The sequence below is a fragment of the Balaenoptera ricei genome, chromosome X, assembly GCF_028023285.1.
Source record: "Balaenoptera ricei isolate mBalRic1 chromosome X, mBalRic1.hap2, whole genome shotgun sequence".
Classification (NCBI taxonomy): Eukaryota; Metazoa; Chordata; class Mammalia; order Artiodactyla; family Balaenopteridae; genus Balaenoptera; species Balaenoptera ricei.
The window spans coordinates 29,953,164-29,975,305 of NC_082660.1; the positions used below are offsets into that span (position 1 = coordinate 29,953,164).

At 36.5% G+C, this 22,142-nt stretch overlaps 1 protein-coding gene across 6 annotated transcripts in view; it reads right to left on the minus strand.

Moving 5' to 3' along the window:
* DMD (dystrophin) overlaps window positions 1-22,142 on the minus strand; it is a 2,476,968-nt gene that overhangs the window by 1,180,132 nt on the left and 1,274,694 nt on the right. The gene's annotated exons all lie outside the window — the stretch shown is intronic.

Sequence of the window (22,142 nt, forward strand, 5' to 3'; positions counted from 1 at the left end):
AAATAAGGCAACACAAGCTTCAAATTATACATTAAACAAGATGGACTTAATTGATATTTATAGGACATTCCATCCAAAAACAACAGAATACACTTTCTTCTCAAGTGCTCATGGAACATTCTCCAGGATAGATCATATCTTGGGTCACAAATCTAGCCTTGGTAAATTTAAGAAAACTGAAATCGGATCAAGTATCTTTTCCGACCACAATGCTATGAGACTAGATATCAATTATAGGAAAAGATCTGTAAAAAATACAAACACATGTAGGCTAAACAATACACTACTTAATAACGAAGTGATCACTGAAGAAATCAAAGAGGAAATCAGAAAATACCTAGAAACAAATGACAATGGAGACATGATGATCCAAAACCTATGGGATGCAGCAAAAGCAGTTCTAAGAGGGAAGTTTAGAGCAATACAATCCTACCTTAAGAAACAGGAAACATCTCAAATAAACAACCTAACCTTGCACCTAAAGCAATTAGAGAAAGAAGAACAAAAAACCCCAAAGTTAGCAGAAGGAAAGAAATCATAAAGATCAGATCAGAAATAAATGAAAAAGAAATGAAGGAAACGAAAGCAAAGGTCAATAAAACTAAAAGCTGGTTCTTTGAGAAGATAAACAAAATTGATAAAGCATTACTCAGACTCATCAAGAAAAAAAAGGAGAAGACTCAAGTCAATAGAATTAGAAATGAAAAAGGAGAAGTAACAACTGACACTGCAGAAATACAAAGGATCATGAGAGATTACTACAAGCAACTCTATGCCAATAAAATGGACAACCTGGAAGAAATGGACAAATTCTTAAAAATGCACAACTTTTCCAGACTGAACCAGGAAGATATAGAAAATATGAACAGACAAATCACAAGCACTGAAGTTGAAACTGTGATTAAAAATCTTCCAACAAACAAAAGTCCAGGACCAGATGGCTTCACAGGTGAATTCTATCAAACATTTAGAGAAGAGCTAACACCTATCCTTCTCAAACTCTTCCAAAATACAGCAGAGGGAGGAACACTCCCAAACTCATTCTACGAGGCCACCATCACCCTGATACCAAAACCAGACAAAGATGTCACAAAGAGAGAAAACTACAGGCCAATATCACTGATGAACATAGATGTAAAAATTCTCAACAAAATACTAGCAAACTGAATCCAACAGCACATTAAAAGGATCATACACCATGATCAAGTGGGGTTTATTCCAGGAATGCAAGGATTCTTCAATATACACAAATCAATCAACGTGATACACCATATTAACAAATTGAAAGAGAAAAACCATATGATCATCTCAATAGATGCAGAGAAAGCTTTCGACAAAATTCAACACCGATTTATGATAAAAACCCTGCAGAAAGTAGGCATAGAGGGAACTTTCCTCAACATAATAAAGGCCATATATGACAAACCCACAGCCAACATCGTCCTCAATGGTGAAAAACTGAAACCATTTCCACTGAGATCAGGAACAAGACAAGGTTGCCCACTCTCACCACTCTTTTTTTTTTTTTTTTTTTTTTTAGCTGTGTTGGGTCTTCCTTTCTGTGTGAGGGCTTTCCCTAGTTGTGGCGAGCGGGGGCCACTCTTCATTGCGGTGCGCAGGCCTCTCACTATCATGGCCTCTCTTGGTGCGGAGCACACAGGCTCCAGATGTGCAGGCTCAGTAGTTGTGGCTCACAGGCCCAGTCGCTCCGCAGCATGTGGGATCTTCCCAGACCAGGGCTCGAACCCGTGTCCCCTGCATTGGCAGGCGGATTCTCAACCACTGCACCACCAGGGAAGCCCTCATCACTCTTATTCAACATAGTTTTGAAAGTTTTAGCCACAGCAATCAGAGAAGAAAAAGAAATAAAAGGAATCCAAATTGGAAAAGAAGAAGTAAAACTGTCACTGTTTGCAGATGACATGATACTATACATAGAGAATCCTAAAGATGCTACCAGAAAACTACTAGAGCTAATCAATGAATTTGGTAAAGTAGCAGGATACAAAATTAATGCACAGAAATCTCTGGCATTCCTATACACTAATGATGAAAAACCTGAAAGTGAAATTAAGAAAACACTCCCATTTACCACTGCAACAAAAAGAATAAAATACTTAGGAATAAACCTACCTAAGGAGACAAAAGACCTGTATGCAGAAAATTATAAGACACTGATGAAAGAAATTAAAGATGATACAAAAAATGGAGAGGTATACCATGTTCTTGGTTTGGAAGAATCAACATAGTGAAAATGATTCTACTACCCAAAGCAATCTACAGATTCAATGCAATCCCTATCAAACTACCACTGGCATTTTTCACAGAACTAGAACAAAAAATTTCACAATTTGTATGGAAACACAAAAGACCCTGAATTGCCAAAGGAATCTTGAGAACGAAAAATGGAGCTGGAGGAATCAGGCTCCTGGACTTCAGACTATATTACAAAGCTACAGTAATCAAGACAGTATGGTACTGGCACAAAAACAGAAATATAGATCAATGGAACAGGAGAGAAAGCCCAAAGATAAACCCATGCACTTATGGTCACTTTATCTTTGATAAAGGAGGAAAGAATATACAGTGGAGAAAAGACAGCCTCTTCAATAAGTGGTGCTGGGAAATCTGGACAGGTACATGTAAAAGTATGAAATTAGAACACTCCCTAACACCATACACAAAAATAAACTCAAAATGGATTAACGACCTAAATGTAAGGCCAGACACTATCAAACTCTTAGAGGAAAACATAGGCAGAACACTCTATGACATAAATCACAGCAAGATCCTTTTTGACCCACGTCCTAGAGAAATGGAAATAAAAACAAAAATAAACAAATGGGACCTAATGAAACTTAAAACCTTTTGCACAGCAAAGGAAACCATAAACAAGACCAAAAGACAACCCTCAGAATGGGAGAAAATATTTGCAAATGAAGCAACTGACAAAGGATTAATCTCCAAAATTTACAAGCAGCTCATGCAGCTCAATAACAACAAAACAAACAACCCAATCCAAAAATGGGCAGAAGACCTAAATAGACATTTCCTCAAAGAAGATATACAGATTGCCAACAAACACATGAAAGAATGCTCAACATCATTAATCATTAGAGAAATGCAAATCAAAACTACAATGAGATATCATCTCACACCAGTCAGAATGGCCATCATCAAAAAATCTAGAAACAATAAATGCTGGAGAGGGTGTGGAGAATAAGGGAACACTCTTGCACTGTTGGTGGGAATGTAAATTGATACAGCCACTATGGAGAACAGTATGGAGGTTCCTTAAAAAACTACAAATAGAACTACCATACGACCCAGCAATCCCACTACTGGGCATATATCCTGAGAAAATCATAGTTCAAAAAGAGTCATGTACCACAATGTTCACTGCAGCTCTATTTACAATAGCCAGGACATGGAAGCAACCTAAGTGTCCATCAACAGATGAATGGATAAAGAAGATGTGGCACATATATACAATGGAATATTACTCAGTCATAAAAAGAAACGAAATTGAGTTATTTGTAGTGAGGTGGATGGACCTAGAGTCTGTCATACAGAGTGAAGTAAGTCAGAAAGAGAAAAACAAATACTGTATGCTAACACATATATATGGAATCTAAGAAAAAAATAAAAATTAAAAAAAAAGGTCATGAAGAACCTAGGGGTAAGATGGGAATAAAGACACAGACCTACTAGAGCATGCACTTGAGGATACGGGGAGGGGGAAGGGTAAGCTGTGACAAAGTGAGAGAGTGGCATGGACATATACACACTACCAAATGTAAAATAGATAGCTAGTGGGAAGTAGCCGCATAGCACAGGGAGATCAGCTAGGTGGTTTGTGACCACCTAGAGGGGTGGGATAGGGAGGGTGGGAGGGAGGGAGACGCACGAGGGAAGAGATATGGGAACATATGTATAACTGATTCACTTTGTTATAAAGCAGAAACTAACACACAATTGTAAAGCAATTATACTCCAATAAAGATGTTAAAAAAAAAAAAAGAAAAGGAATGAATCATATATCATATATGGTCACAAGCCAAGGAATGGGCTCATAAAGGAAGTGCAATTTGGGGTAGACACAGCTGAGTAGTTGAAGTGGAAAGGACATCATACTTAGTAGGTAATACATATGCAAAGATAGGGAACATGAGTAGCCGTATACGACTGACTTTTCAGAAATGTACAGGATCAAGGAAGATGGGTCAGGAAACAGAGGCTGGAGATGATTAATAATGTGCTTTAAAATACTGCATGCAATTCAGTAGGCAGTGGGGAACCATGACGTGTGTGTGTGTGTGTGTGTATGAATTTCAAATATATACAAAAGCAGAAAAGGAAAAAAAGGAAAATAGCACAAACAGCTCCCATGAGCCCATTATCCAGTGCCAACACTTATGAAACCATGGACAATTTTGTTGAATTGTATTTCCACCCATTCACCTCCTCAACTGGATTATTTTGAAACAAATTGATATAATATTTTATCCATAAATACTTCAGCATGTTTCCAATATACATGAATTCTTTTCAAGGAAAGTACACATAATACCATATCCTACATCTAAAAACTTTAACGTGTTATTAATGTAATCAAATATCTAGTTGTCCTTCATAATTGATTTGAATTGAGAAAGTTGTTTAGGAAGGAAACTTGGCAGAACTCAGTGACTGTGTTGGGTGAAGAAGAGGAAAGACTTGAATAACTCTCAGGTTTCTGGCCTGAGCATCCGGATGAATACTGATATCTGAGTAAAAGGATTTCAGATGGATGAACAGGTTCTGTGTGAGCATGCATTTGTGTGTGTGTAAGTGATGATTTCCTTCTGGACACAATCATATTATGAAGCCTTTGGGTTGTCAGACAATAGACATTCAATAGGCAGTTGGCAACAGACTTTGAGAATATGAATGAGATGGCAAATATCGTTGGGCCATACGTATTCTCACATTTCCACACGTCTGGCCTTTCTGCGCAAAGAACATCGGCATCTGAGTTAGAGGATAATTGAATAGCAAACATACCTTGTTTAGATTAGTGCATTTTTCCAGGGAGACACAGAAGCTTATCTTTCTTGGATCCCTTTGCTTACATTCCAACTTACATTCTGAGGATAACAGACCTAGACCTTCCCCTCTCTCTGGAGAGGATGTGTTTACATTCCAGAGCAAAGGTCTCTCTCTGTTTGTCTCTCTCTTCCTGCCTCTCTCTCCCCTCACCCACCCAAGTCCCTCCATGTCTGTCTTTCTGTCTGTCTGTCTCTATCAGATGTGTCAACTCCTTTATATAAGCTCTGATGTTTATAATGTTGGGGTTGCTCTCTTGTACATCTGGCCCTCAGTGCACGTCTCATGGGGATTTGAGTAATTAGTGACGTGTTCTCTGACCCAGAGATCACATGCTTCCTGTCAAGATAAATAAATACAGTTGACCCTTGAATAAAATGAGGGTTAATCTGTGTATAATTTACAGTTGGCCCTCCACATCTGTGGTTCCTCCACATCCACGGATTCACCCAACCATGGATTGTACAGCACTGTAGTATTTACTGTGGAAAAATATCCACATGTAAGTAGATCCATGAAGTTCAAACCCATGTTGTTCAAGGGTGAACTGTATAAATATAAAAACTTAACAGGTATCAATAAAACGAACATATTTGCTGACTTGCAGGCAAAATTGGGGAGGTTGAACCACGTGTGAGATGGAGACTAGGCTAAATAGGGGGTGCCTGTTGCTCAGCCTGCAGCTTCCCAGAAGGCCGGCTCTGAAGCAAACTCCACCAGTCAGATTGGGCAGCAGGAGAGAAGTCATGGGTAGATCTTAGGGAGCTTTCTTGCCTCATTCTAAGACTTCATGACTGTGGTGCATGAGGACTTGTCTTGGGGGAAGATTAATGTATAGAATCTTCTGAGGATATAGATAATGTCGGTTGTAAGGGGCAAAAGTCAATGCTTACAATGGGACCCTGAGGAAAGCAGCTGTGTTCCCAGGTCTGCAAATCAGCTAGACACAATGGTTATGGGTGATGTGAATGAATTTCAGAGAGAGAGAGAGAGATTGTTTATAAAATTCCAAGGTGTTGTCTTCAAGTCCATGAACACCTTGCAAATAGAAGGTTTCATTATTTTTCTGTTAAGCAACTCAATTTAACTCTGTGGTCAGAATATGTATCTAACAAGTATTACCATGTGAGGGAAAGGAAGGCATGCCAACACAAAAATATCCTGTGAGATTCCTTATCTGGAGAAATGCAGGTTAAAATTGTCTTCTGCCAGTGTTACAGAATTGCTAGTCAGTGGAATATAGTAGGTGTTGTTTCATTACAGCAGAGATGGTCAAATTGCTCAGAAACTTTTGTTAGAGTGAAAGCATGAGAAGAAAATTTGCCTAAGGATGACCCTTTGTGGAAAGCAGAGGTCGAGGATGGAGATGAATATGTCCGAAGAGTAGATCTCATCAGATCTTGGAGAAGAACCAGAAGACTAAAATATTTTAAAACTAAAAGGAGAACGAATATCAGGAAGGAGGGAGGGAGGGAGCCACCAACAAGTCAAATGCATCTAGGAACAGGAGTAAAAAGTCAACTGTGGATATTTAGGAGGTGACTGGTGATCTTATCAAGAGCAATCTCAGCATATTGAAAGAATGGAAATGTAAATCTGGACAGAGAAGACTGTCTTCCACTGTCAACCTCTTTCACTACAAAACTGAAAATAGTTTAGTACTACACTATGGTTTGCTTTATTTGACATAAGACACTTCTTTATGGAGGAAAAGTTTACTACTAATAAAAACAAAACTGAGAATATAACAAAAAATTTAAAAAAGACAGAATGTCTGGTATATGTTATCAATGTCCTAGAAGTCCCTTCACTCAAGCAAACCTCTTATATTCGTTCTTTCTTTTATCCACCTGGCAAAATTTCATTACCATCTCCTGATGGCTCTGAGCCTAGAGTCTTGGGTGGAATATTTAGGGCTACCCCACTAGCTGGATTAGGTCAGGTGCACCAACATGACTTCTTTTCTGCTTCTGTTAACTCTGCTGACCTGGACAGCCTGACAAAATGACCTTTGCCAGTGCTTGCACTGGCTCAACTCCTGTTGATGTGAGTCACGGACTCCATGTTAACGTGGCTGCCAGCCCAAGGGCAAAATTCCAGAACTCTGACAAGTGCTCCACTTGATACCAAGCATCCAGCTGACTGACATGCTGATTACTGAAATTCACACTGGGGCAACCAGCCCCATTTGCCCGTGTGTTGGGAGCCCAAACACTTAAAATGAATAGCTGTAATTTCCTAAAGGGGTAAAGGGGTAAAATTCAAGAGAAGGGAAGGAGGATCTTCCCCACTGGTCTAAAAGTAATCCATTCATGGCTTTCGTGAGGGGTGTGTGTGAGAGAATATATAGTCTCTCTCTGATGATTTGAGTTTGCAAAGCTTCCTGATTTTAATCCAAATCTCTGGAGAGTTCCCCGTTCTCTGGAGAGTGATGGAATTGCTCAGAATCAAGTTATGAACAGTTTTAGCAATGCTGGGCAGCATGTTGCAAAGGCAAGAAAACTTTCTATCTTAAATGAGAAAAGCAAAAAGCAAAAACTGGGGCAGGAGCTGCCATACTCCCTGAATATCTAGATAATAGCTCCTTGGTGCATTCTCAGAGAATGCTGTCAAAATTGGCTGGAGTCCAGGAAATCCTTTTTAAAGCCCCTACACATACTCTTGTCCCTGAGGCACTGCACACAGAAAAATGGTATATGCACCAAAGAAAATTCTGTAGCAGTTTCCATAGTTTAAAGTCAGAGATGAGATCTTTTATAGCTTTTTACTATTTTAGTTTGTCTAGAAATAAGTGATCTTTATAGTTTCTGACCCTCTGAAAATGAAACCACAGTCACTGTAGTTGCTATGGTGATAGAAAAATCCCTAGGATCACTACAGAGTACATTATTTCCATTTCTCTCTCTGAAATAGTTCCTTACCTTACCTGAAAATATGATGGCAAAATGAGGAAGCGCACACTTCTTAGTCAACTTCCTTCTTGATGTTGACATGCACCTATGAAATGACCTCCCCACTCCCCATTTCAATTCTGTGAGATGTTTATTTGTTAGTCACTCTTCCTGGAAATGGAAATTTCAATTTCTGGGAGGCACGCATACATGAGTCTATATAATTTAAGTCCTTGATATTTCAAAATAGCATCCTTTCCACTCTGGTTCACAGAATCAAATAAGGTAAATGAGACCCTTATTTATACACTTTTAATTGAGAAAATTTTGATAGTGAAGCAACTTTCACAACTGAAAGATGAAGTCCAGATATGTACAATAAGGGAAAACAGAAGACTATGAACTATACTGCTTTAACTCACATTTCGAGGTGAAAAGCCTGTTGTTTAAAGAAGAGCTCATTGATAACACAGTCATAATAATATAGGCCTCAGCTTTGAGATAAATAATATTTAGAAATGTGGGTTTCCCTTTAAGAAGAGAATCAGTTTTTTAAGGGGATTCATAACACAAACAATTTGAACCTATAAGTACTTTGTTGATTCAAGTGTTATGTAATAAGTGTCTTTAATGAGCTAAAAAAGAGTAACTAAGACTACAGACGATTGATCTAGGGAACCAAACAAGGCACCTGTTTGCCAACTAATCAGGCTGAGATAAAGGTCTCAAGTAACTCTTAACTAGGCTCTGTTCTCTATCATAAGGGGCATATTTCTGCTGCTCAGTTTTTCTTCCTTTTAATGTAAAGCAACAACTACTCCCTTGCTGTCAGAATGTTTCACTACAGAGCATGCCTTTACCCACTTAAATGGTAAATCTATTTATATGAATGTCAAACTAGATACTGTAGAAAGTGAACAGGGCTGGAGTAGGAGACAGTGTTATCTGATAAATTGAATGTATTATTAATCACTTCTGATGAAAATAAACTTAAACAAGAACTGAGTGAATTTTTAATGTCTTTTCTTACTTATAGTAAGTTGTTTTATAATTACTCTGGAAAGTGCCTATATGATTTCTGTTTCTAAAAGTGCTATTTAAAAATAGCATATTGCTGTTGTGCCTTCTCTGTAATCTATAACTTATAGGTATCCTTCGTCCTGTTTTATACCAAGAAGCAAGCTCAAACACAGGTTCCTGAGTTTAAAACTCTTACTGAGGTAAGATTTGAAATAATAGGTCGATCATAGGATGTGTATACAAACTTTAATCTGAAATTCTGTCTTCTAGTTTAAAGTTTGTAACAAAATATTTAGAAATTATTTATAAAATATTTACTTCAAATTTTGCAAGTGTTCCCTTAGTAAAAGTGTTTCCATAAGAAAAAAAAGCTATCTTAAAATTGAAACAATATAGTTTCAGATACATAACAAACTAAGCTAAAATATAAGATAATATGAAATTGATTGTCTAAGTGTATTTTCCCCAAAAACTGACTTCCATATTTCAATTATATTCTGGCTTGAAGTATATTGAATTTCATTTAAAAACTGTAAAATTGCTGTCTAGTGATTCTTCAGCTTTTATGTCCCAAAATGACTCATGTGAGCAGATGGCTATAAACACCTATAATTCACATTTTTGTTTACCATATTTACTTCTTGAAGAAAATTTCTATTTGGTTCACTAAAAGCTTCTTCATCACATCTTCTCCCACCTCTGCACCATTCAGTACTGTTAAGCATAGCCTTCACCACACAGCCCTGGTCTCTGTAGTCCTACCAAGTTCTGCTAGGCCTCAGGTTTCTCTCCACTTCTCTGAGAGCTATAGCTCTGTCTTCATTCATTAACTCAACAAATATCTGTTGAAAACTTAACCATGTGCCAGATACAGTCTAGGTACTGGGGATATGACAGTGAGCCAGAAAGACAAAGTCCTCCTTTTTCTGTTAGCCCACAAGCACTTTGCTGTACCTTTTAGCAGAGTCGATCATTCAACGGCTGATTCCCTACATCTGCCGATGCCCACTATTGGACACTATTAGTGAATCTATAGAACCATCTTGACATCTTGCCTATCCCGTTTTCCACCTCCACCAATAAGATCCAATTGTATCAAGGTGATATTTAGATTGTGGGAGTGGCTGAGATTGTCCACAGAGGCGGGGTTAGAGGAAAGAGGGCTGGGAAAGGAACATCAGAAAAACCCATATTTTGCGAGCAAGTGTGGAAGAAGAACTAACGAATGATTCCTAAATTTATATCTCTAATTGAGATGATCTCCTGAACTTTGACTTATATATATCCAGTATATCCAATATGTCTCTTGATATCCACATGGATGTGTAATAAACATCTTAAACTTAACACATCAAAACTAAACTTACACTCAACCTTGCACCCTAACCTGATACTCCTGCCGTTTTCCGCATGATACAGTTAATGGCAGCTCCATTGCCCCAATTGTTCATGCCAAAATTCTTAGTGTTATCCTTGAATCCTCTCTCTACCAACCCACATGCAACTGGCCACCAAATCCTATGGGCTCTACCTTGAGAATGTATTCATAACTTAACCCCCCTGCCACTCTGATCCAAACCATCATCTCCAGCTTGGATAGTTCTGAATATGGGTATAATAACAGTGCTTTCCTAATAGGATTGCTGTGGTGACCATACAAGCTATCACAAGTAAAGAATTTAGAATGGGTCCTGGCATATAATAAATCAGCAGTAGCCAAATGCCACTTATAGTCAAAGCATGAATATTTCAAAGGCTTTATCGTCTATAAAATTATTCTCAGTTTCTGCTTTCTACATTGCTTTCTCCTCTTCACAAATTCAGTTACACTCATGCCTTATACTATGTATTTTGGCTATATTATGTCTCTCCTACTTTTATTACGTTCTAACTTGTTTGTGTAACTCTGACATGTGTATTCAATTAATGTTACAAATTACCAGAGCACAGGGATCACATCTTCTATTTCTCTTTTAGAGAGTTAAACACAGTATTCGAGGCTCAATACATATGTGTTAATTTGAAGTGAAAAGTTGAGTTGAAGCTCTGAATCTTAACTTGCTTATGAAAATCAATTTGAATGGAACCACTGAACCTTTAAGGTTTGTTACATTGTTCTTGAACCGTTGCAGACATCCATTCAGGACTGAACAGATGTTGTGAGTGCTTCAGTCATCTCCCTGTTCATTCTGTTTTACTTTTACTGGTTATTTAGCTGTTAGAGTAAATAGTGCAATAACAGTCCATCTGTATTTCCTGGCCAAGCTTCTCCATGGTTACCTCACAGTACCTCAGATACCTAACAACAGACAAAGTCCTTCATTTAGAATTATGCCTAGTTCCCCAGACGTCACAGAGCACCAGTGAGAACAAAAAGAAAAATGCAAAACCTGCACTTCACTGTTCCAACTGTTCCCCAAAGACAACAATCCTAGCCATCAGCACCAACTAAACGAAAAATGATTTCATAAATCCTTTTGTGATAGGTACATTTTGCATTACGTTGTGCACATTGTCAAAATCATTTTACAAAAAAAATCTTGATAGAAAAACTGGCTCTTGCACATAGCAAAGGAGAATTGTGTAGAAGCAAATGTTTTTCTCATCATTCAAAATTAGATATACGGTACTCTATGTTTCCAAATATTTTAGAACCAGGACATGCTTTTAAGTCTCGTGTAACTGAGCAAAGGAGGGGCACATAGATTTTATGGAGAAAAATTCTATGGTAATACAGTAATCCAGGGAAACCTAAAAAAGTGATTACCGCTGAGGAATGGGATTGAAAAATGTGGACAGGATGCTTTTCTTTCTTCTTTTCACTTTATACTATTTTATCCTATTTAAATATACAATCATGAGCATCTTATTATTTTCATAAAGAATGGAAAATCTGGGCTTCCCTGGTGGCGCAGTGGTTGAGAATCTGCCTGCCAACGCAGGGGACACGGGTTCAAGCCCTGGTTTGGGAAGATCCCACATGCTGCGGAGCAACTAGGCCCGTGAGCCACAATTACTGAGCCTGCGCATCCGGAGCCTGTGCTCCACAACAAGAGAGGCCGCGATAGTGAGAGGCCCGTGCACTGCGATGAAGAGTGGCCCCCACTTGCCGCAACTAGAGAAAGCCCTCGCACAGAAACGAAGACCCAACACAACCAAAAATAAATAAATAAATAAATAAGCCAACACCTTTAAAAAAAAAAAAAAAGAATGGAAAATCTAATATGTGTGATCAAGCAAGTTTACAGATAACTACTATACACAACTGAATGCAATTAAGTCTGTACAAATTAATACAAATGACAGTACACTATTTTGGAAAAAAAAAGGAAACATATTTGGTAATATTTTGCCCATTTTATAAATGATTAATGCTGTTGACACTGGGAGAACATGCTTTCTATCATAGCGTTTTACATTTGGGATAGAAAAGCAAAACCACTGTTTCATGTAATTGTTCTGAACCTAAACGCACAAATTTAAGAAAACTAACAAACAACAAAACAAAACATGTTATAGGAAAGGGATCTTAACACTCTACCTCCTTTCTTTATCTTTTTGGAAACCCCAGAGATTTCCCTAATGGTGAGAACATCTTTTTGCCTCAGGTTTGGAAAACTCAATTTGGGAATTTGTAGTAGTTGGTATCCATTAATTAAAGTGATTTACAATACATAGTTCTTGATTTTTTCCTTGACTGTTTAATTACATGCATTAGGATTCAGAAACAAGCAGACGGGTAAAAGTCATTGTATTAGACTGAGCTATATGCAATTGCCAATGTTTGAACATTTTGACTCACATAATGTCAATTCATAAGGTTCAACTGAATGTTATTAAAGTATCAACATGCTCATGACTACCATTTTAAGCAAGAAAATTGATACAGATCAGCTTTTTTAAATGGCAAAAGAAAAACAACAACAAAATAACAAAAATAAGTCTCATAATTCCAAGGAAAAAAGAAAAAAAAACCACTATTGATTAAAGTATCCTTCACTTAGAGCTTCAATGCTTTAAAAGAGTTTAAGTCACGGTTCTGAACTCAGAACAAAGGATTCTAAATTACTGAAATAGAATTAGGAAAAAAATGAATTCAACATATTTCAATGAAAAATAAAACTCCACATAAAACAAAAATGACAACAACACACTAAAAAATAGCATCCTATTCTTGGTAAAAGCCATGGAGCATGGAAACGTGGAACGATTTAGAGCCTGCATCCTCAAGAGAAATATTAAAAAATGAGTTGTTCATTTGGCACCTAAAATTAATAGAAGAATGAAAAATTTTACCCCTGAATAAGTAATACTTAGCTTTGGAAATATAGTAAATATGATTGAAAGTAAGTAAGATTCTCTAACCAAAGTTTTTGTCAAAAGCAAATGTTTTTTAGTCTATATGCATTCTCTTCTTTTACTTTTTTTTAAAAATTAATTTATTTATTTTATATTTATTTTTGGCTGTGTTGGGTCTTCGTTTCTGTGCGAGGGCTTTCTCTAGTTGCGGTGAGCGGGGGCCACTCTTCATTGCGGCGCGCGGGCCTCTCACTGTCGCGGCCTCTCACGTTGCGGAGCACAGGCTCCAGACGCGCAGGCTCAGTAGTTGTGGCTCACGGGCTTAGTTGTTCCGCGGCATGTGGGATCTTCCCAGACCAGGGCTCGAACCCGTGTGCCCTGCATTGGCAGGCAGATTCTTAACCACTGTGCCACCAGGGAAGCCCTACTTTTTTTTTTAACTTTAAACTTTTTTTTTTTAACCTTTAGGCTACTTGCCAAATCTGGAAATAACTTTATGTATATTTTATGCTATTATTAACATTTTACTTAAAGTTTTTTTTACATTTAAGTATGCAATTTTATGTTTCACCACATTATTTTTAAAATTTATTTATTTATTTTTGGCTGTGTTGGGTCTTTGCTGCTGCGCGTGGGCTTTCTCTAGTTGCGGCAAGCGGGCTTCTCATTGCAGTGGCTTCTCTTGTTGCAGAGCACGGGCTCTAGGCATGCGGGCTTCAGTAGTTGTGGCATGTGGGCTCAGTAGTTGTGGCTTGCAGGCTCTAGAGTGCAGGCTCAGTAGTTGTGGCACACGGGCTTAGTTGCTCCGCAGCATGTGGGATCTTCCCGGACCAGGGCTCGAACCCATGTCCCCTGCATTGGCAGGCAGATTCTTAACCACTGCACCACCAGGGAAGCCCTCACCACATTCTTAAAGGCAATTTGTTTGCAGGATTATTTACATGGAAATTTAATTTACAATAATTTTTAAGACTTTGGATATATGATGAAGTAATACGGGTTTTGCAAAATTGGAAATTTATATAATTATACATTTTTTACAAGAATTTTTCTATATAATCCTACATGATTTCACTTTATCTTCACAATATTACTGCTGAGTAGGCTGGGACAGGTATTATCATTGATCTAATTTCAAAGTTAAAAACACTGAGACATAGAAATTTTATGTGGCTTGCCCAGGACACAACTATTAAGAGTCAGATTCGGTGTCTAAATTTAAGTCTTTTATGTTCAAATCCAGTGCCTTGCCAACCACTCTAGCCTATTGTTTGCCATAACCATATAATGCAAGCCAAGTGATTAGGAAAAATATTACTAATATTTTAATTATTTGTGGGTTTCTTGCCACACACTTTCATAAATGATTGGTTTAAAATTCAGTGTGTACAAACCTAGAGCAAATTTCTCCATGCTGGTATATATGCTTAGTTTGTTAGAATTCACACATCTGGATGATTTAACTCAATGAGTTTGGATATAATGTAAAAGAGGCTAATTTTGTTTCTTTTTTTAAATTAAAAAAATCATTTTTTATTCTTGGAACTAGTAGATTAACATTGTTCTGTCCTCTTCAATGACAGACTCATACCTGGATTTACCAGACTGTCATCCATTCATTCAACAGATGTCCATTGAGTGCCTATTAGTGGTAGGTACCGTCCTAGGAGTTGGAGATATAGTGGTGAACAACGCAGACAAGATATTTTTTCTTCCTAGTGGTTATGTGTATGATGGATGTTGGTCACCAGAGGGAACAAGTCAGAAGGAGTAGATGGCTCATTTGCAAACCACTGCAAATGGTAAAAACTGTATCCTTTGCTGTTGCTGACTCAGTATCACCGTCTTAATAAATGTAGCTCTGCAGTTAAATGGATATACGTACACTTAAATGCACATATATGTGTTTTAAGAGTTATAAAATCCTGCATGACTGCTTTCACATTTTAAGAAGGCGGAAATAATAGCTTTAGGCAGTTTTAGTTAACAAAAATGCCTTGAGACCCTTTGTAACTTGGCCAACAGAAGAGCACACAACTTTCATTTCTAAGAAAAAAAGGATTAGAGAAACCCATTAGTACCTGTTGTGACAGCAGCCATTGGGGAGTAGATCTATCTTAAAACTGAGAAAGAGAAATTGGAGCACCAAAGACTCAAACTCCAGTTCATTTTCACTCTCTGGAATTTGTCTTTATCTGACAGATGAAGGCAACATCCTATATAAATCTAATTCTTATCCACTTTATGCCCCATCTAGCTACCAGGCACTACATTAATGACATATCAAATTGGGAAGGGTGTTCAATCAAAAGGCAGTAAAGTACTTATTAATTTTTTCTGAGCTTCTAAAGAAATTTTTTTAAAGTTATATTTAGTGGCTCTATGGTAAGGTGTCCTTTCGATTTTTTTTCCCACTGCATTGTTTATGGCCACATGTCAAAATTACTTCCTAAATACAACTATATACTTTGGTCGAAACATTCTCCATAGGATGATGCACTGTCCTTACATAAGTAACAAATCAGTAATTATATATCACAGATCAAAAAAAATGACATCATAATTGGTCAAAGAACAGCTTGAATAGTTCATGAATAAAAGGAAAACCTCCACACAACTTAATTGCAACCTCAAAATTTCAACCAGCATCATGAATTGTAAGTTTTAACGTGGAAGTTTCTGACTTCCAGAATTTATAGGACACGAATTATCAAAATAGTCTTGCTAGGAGAATGGAAGGAGGCGGAGTGAGTCCTTAAAGTACATTTTAGCAAAGATGGGAGTAAACTGCAGCATGGGGGTCAAAGTAGGACAACTGATGGGCCTGATAAAATAATGGCTGGGAGAAAAGAATGAATAATTTCCTATAAAAGAGAGACATGTAGAAAACATAAAGGGAAACTACCAAAGTACATATAAATATGAACTATAATGCAGTAAATATCTATAATCTCTTCACTATAAGAGAAGTGAAAATTGAGGTACTATATTAATGATTTAAGTATGATTTCAATTATAGCAAATAGATTAATATTTGTAAAGTACTTCACAAATATAAATAGCAAATCAATCAAGCAAATAAAATAAATAGCAAATCAAATAAATCCCAAATCATAAAAGCAATTGAAAAAAGGAAATATATTTATAGCTGAATAAATGTGCTAATTGAAAAGCTTAAACATTGTCCAACACCATACACAAAAATAAACTCAAAATGGATTAAAGACCTAAATGTAAGACTAGATACTACAAAATTCTTAGAGGAAAACATATGCAGAACACTCTTTGGTGTAAATTGCAGCAATATCTTTTTGGATCCACCTCCTAGAGTAATGAAAACTAACAAATTGTAACAAATGGGACCTAATTAAACTTAAAAGCTTTTGCACAGCAAAGGAAACCATAAACAAAACGAAAAGACAATCCACAGAATGGGAGAAAATATTTGCAAACGAAGCGAAGGGATTAATCTCCAAAATATACAAACAGCTCATGCAGCTCAATATAAAAACAAACAAACAAACAAACAACCCAATCAAAAAATGGGCAGAAGATCTAAATAGACATTTCTCCAAAGAAGACATACAGATGGAGAAAAAGCACATGAAAAGATGCTCAACATCACTAATTATTAGAGAAATGCAAATCAAAACTACAATGAGGTATCACCTCATACCAGTCAGAATAGCCATCATGAAAAATCTACAAGCAATAAATGCTGGAGAAGGTGTGGAGAAAAGGGAACCCTCTTACACTGTTGGTGGGAATGTAAATTGTTACAACCACTATGGAGAACAGTATGAAGGTTCCTCAAAAAACTAAAAATATTACTACCATATGATCTAGCAATCCCACTCCTGGGCATATATCTGGAGAAAACCATAATCTGAAAAGATACATGCACCCCAGTGTTTATTGCAGCACTATTTAAATAGCTAAAACGTGGAAGCAACCTAAATGTCCATCGAGAGAGGAACAGATAAAGAAGATGTGGTATATATATACAATGGACTATTACTCAGCCATAAAAAAGAATGAAATAATGCCATTTGCAGCAACATGGATGGACCTAGAGATTATCACACTAAGTGAAGTAAATTGGACAGAGAAAAGACAAATATCATATGATATCGCTTATATGTGGAAACTAAAAAAATGATACAAATGAACTTATTTACAAAACAGAAACAGATTCACCCGCTTGGAGTCACAGACTTTCACAATCACCAAAGAGGAAAGGTGGGGGGGAGGGATAAATTAGGAGTTTGGGATGAACATATACACGCTACTATATATAAAATAGGTAATCAACAAGGACCTACGGTATAGCATAGGGAACTCTACTCAATATTCTCTAATAACCTGTATGGGAACAGAACCTGAAAAAGAATGGATATATGTATATGTATAACTGAATCACTTTGCTGTACACCCGAAACTAACACAACATTATAAATCAACTATACTCCAATATAAAGTAAAAATTAAATTAAAATTTAAAAGGAAAAAGAAAAAAAAGAAAAACTTGATTTTTCTCAGAGAAATCATGAAATGACTACATTATTCCAAATGTTATAGTCCAAAATATCAGTTCTTACAATGTGGTAATACATTAATAAAAGTCATATTTTTCCATGCACCAAACTATTTGATTATAAAATTTAAGTAGAATTCAAAAAGCATTTGTAAACAAATTTTGCTTTGATACTTTATATGCTCCATGATTATTTAATTTAGAATAATTACAATATTCTTTTGTTGGAATAGTATTAAACTGGTGAAAAATCTAACCCTTTATCTAGCATGGCCCTGTATTACAATGTACACAGAAACATTAATTATTTTATTTACCTTCAGATATTTTGTTCAGATTTGTATATACAGTACCTCCTTCTATTATCTAACTTTCCTAATACCAGAATAGAAAACCAGTCAGCTTGCTCACGGCATTAGTTTTGTCTTCATTCAAGTGACTGACATTATTAAATTTGTACTTAAATGTGATGAAATAGATTCCAAAGGAGAAAGATTTTGACCAGAGTGATAATATCTCCGTCGCCAGCACTTTTGCCGGTGCTTCACAGCAAGACTGGAGTACCGAAGGCAAAGTTATCAATGAGAAGAAAGAAATCTTACATTTCTCAAGTGATCTTCTACCAAGTTCACAGGACACCTAAATTCTCCTGAGCCCCAAATCTGCTGAGAATGGGCTTTTATACACCCATGCTCAAGTTTCTGGTGTATACAGAAATAAATCTTCTATCTTCTCTCTGAAAACATTTCCAAAATCTGAAAATCTCTCCTTACCACCCTAGCCCAAGCCACTGGCATCCGTTCTTCAACTGTCCTCCTTGTTTTTACCCTTGATCCCCTACAGTTCTACTCTCAGTGGGGCAGCCAGTGTGATCTTTTTAAAGCATAAATCCGATCACATCAGTCATCTTCTCAAAAACCTACAACGGCTCCTATCTCGCTCAGAATGAATGGTAGTCTTTATGACGGTCCACCATTTGTTTGCTTATATTCTGTCTCCCTCTGCTATAACAAAAGCTGTATGAGGGCAGAGTCCATCGGTTTTGTTTACTGCTTTTTAAGAACTTAGAGCAATGCCTGGTATATATGAAGTGCTTAATAAAGATGTTTGAATGAATGAATCCTCAGTCCTTACATTATTGCCTTGTCCTAATAATTCCTTTTAGGTCTCAAGGGTCCTGCATAAAAGCTGAACCAGTCAAAGGAGACTGAACGACTTTTGCTTTACGATCTTTGGCTTTTTCAGCTACAACAAGCTCTCCCCAGTGCTGTTGAGGTTGAACAAGGGCTGCCTTTACTTCTTGATCTTATCTAAGCTCTACATTGGGCCCAACTGTCCTGTCAACATCTGTGAGCTTTCTCCATTTGTCCACACTTCTTGTCGCCCACCCTGGCTACTAAAGACACAAAACATTTTATCCACCTCAACCAGAGCATCTTTAATATCATCAGTTTAGATGAGACAATTGAAATGATGCGTTTCTGACTTCTTTCTTTTCTTCCCTTTCTTTTCCTCTTCCTGCCTTCCTTTTCTCCTTCTTTATTTCCTTCCCTCCTTTCTCCCTTTCTCCCTCCCTCCCTTTTTCTCTTGCTGAAGTATAGTTGATTTACAATATTATAATAGTTTCAGATGTATAACATAGTGATTCAATGTTTTTATAGATTATATTTCATTTAAAGTTATTATAAAATATTGGCTATATTTCCTGTACTGTACAATATATCCTTGTAGCTTATTTATACATAGTAGTTTGTACCCTTTAATTCCCTACCCCTATCTTGTCCCTCCCCCCCTTCCCTCTTCTCACTGGTAACCACTAGTTTGTTCTCTATATCTGTGAGTCTGCTTCTGTTTTGTTACATTCATTTGTTTTGTTTTTTAGATTCCACATATAAGCAATAACATACAATATTTGTCTTTTTCTATGTGACTAATTTCACTAAGGATAATGCCAACAAGCACATGAAAGATGCTTGCTTCCTTTTATGGAATCTTTTTAAACTGGCATAGATTCAGTGAGAATTAGAACTCAGGACATTTTTCCTATGAACTGGCCACACCAGTCCTCAGTATTCTACCATGTTTTACCCAAATTCACCCTTGCTATGCTCAACATAGTACCCTTGAAACCACTGCATGAAAGGTGGTACAGTATAGGGGTTAACAGCTCAGAGATTAAATCTACTTGGCTTGGGTTCAAATCCTTGCTCAACCAATACTAGCTGTGTCAACTTTGTCAAGTTATTTTACTTAATATTTCTTCAGTTCCTTCATCTATAAAATGGGGATAATTTTAGATATTTCATAGAGTTATGGGGAGCATCAATTAGTTAATACAAGTTATCAAGTACCTAAGCCCTATATACAAATTGATCCTCCTTATTGCACAAGATAAAGCATAGTTGTCATCCTTATTCTAACCCATGCTCTTATTTTTGTCCTAATAATTCACCTTTATCCATGCCAATCCCTAACTGAGCAACTAAGGTCTAATTAAGCAACTAATTGATAATATTGGCTTTGATATAAGGATAAATATTACTTTTGTGTGTGTTTCTCATTCATCGCTAGGTATGCCTTAGCTAATGTATTAGCTATTAAATGCAGATTTACAATGTAAATAGGTGTTTATCTGGTTAGTTCTTGTCAAAATGATTAGGTAGCTTTCTAATTCAATACATCTATGGAAATCATATGTGCTATATTATTTATATTTTGTTCAGAAAGTAATTACTTTAACTTATTGCACATTATTTGTGTTGTATTGTACTTAAAAAATATGTATGTTAAACCACAGCAATACCTACTACAGTTCTGTAATTTGATTCATGCAAATCTGTCAGGAATAAAATCAACCACAATTTAATTTCAAACCTTCTCAACCAGCAGCTGTACAATTTATGCACTGCTTTTCTATTTTTACTACTAGATAATGACAATGATGAATGCCTTTAAGAGGAAGTACATATTCATTGAAAAGACTGAGATCAAAACTATCCCCCTTCAAAAAGCTCATAGAGGTAGGAAGCCCGTTTGCTTGCTGCAGGAGATATGCTGGGAGTGAGACGGAATTATGCCCCAAACTCCATCTAATGAGGACTCAATAATCCAATTAAATTAAAATTGCGATAATACTTTTTTACAAACCACAGTAATCAATACCATCGTAATTGCTGTCAGCTTTAATACTATCAAATATATCTGAAAGAACAAATGATTAGCTATGAGTGCAGCCAGGGGCCCATCATTCTGAGTGTGCCAGGTTAAGAGGTATGAAGACAAAGATATTCAATTGGCAACTTAATAAGTTTAGGGTTACTGCTCTCCTGACCTATATGTCCATGAACATGGAAAGGAATGAATATTAGCTCATTAGCAGTGATTTACATATTGAATGACAATGATGAACTTACAAACTGTGCTGTCATGAGAAATTAGTTAATGTGAATTATGACAGGCATGCTGGCATGTCTCCTTTATCAATTGAGTTTCTTTTCTTCACTGTACCCACGAGTGATTTGACTTTTACTTCAAAGAGAATAAGAAATAGCACCATACCAAAATGATGGAGTAGTTCCAGAGATCCGTGCATCCCTTACTCTATTTTAGTGTATAATTTTGTAGCTTATTTGATATAATGTAAGACATTAAACTCAAGTCACTCAAGATATTGCTACTCTGATTTCTAAGACAAACAAATGTCTATCTATTTGTATAGTTATGCAAATATGTGATATGGAATGAGATCCCAAGAGATCATTTAGAGTATAAAATACTTTAGCTAATAGGTGCTGCTGAGAGCAAACTTATCTTCTGTCTATAATCTTATGCTATTTGCTTCGGCAAATACCAAGCTCTGGCTATACTATTATCTTTCATTTTGAGTGTGAAATGTATGATCACAAAAATCTTGAGACACATATTATTATGTACATTTTCTTGATGCTACATTTATTTATCTTCAGACACTTCCCTCTAAAATTCAAACCCTACTTCTTCATCATGTTTTATCTTAGTTCGGAATTCATAAACTTATAGTTGGTGATTTGAAAAAAAGCTGCATTTGGTTGGAGGCTTTTGCCTGGTGATTTTAAATAAAGTATTTTATTGCTTTCTATTCAATTAGATACCATATGTTGTGGTACTGATACTGACACTAATTTGAAATTGAATGTGAATATTATAAGTGGAAATAGAAAACTAAAACTGTATACAAAAGATATAATTTAAAACCTCATTTAATTTCCCCTTTTACGGGAAAAGAAAGACAAGTAATGTATCAGTTGGGAGTAAACTGTTTCTCTAGCAAAGCT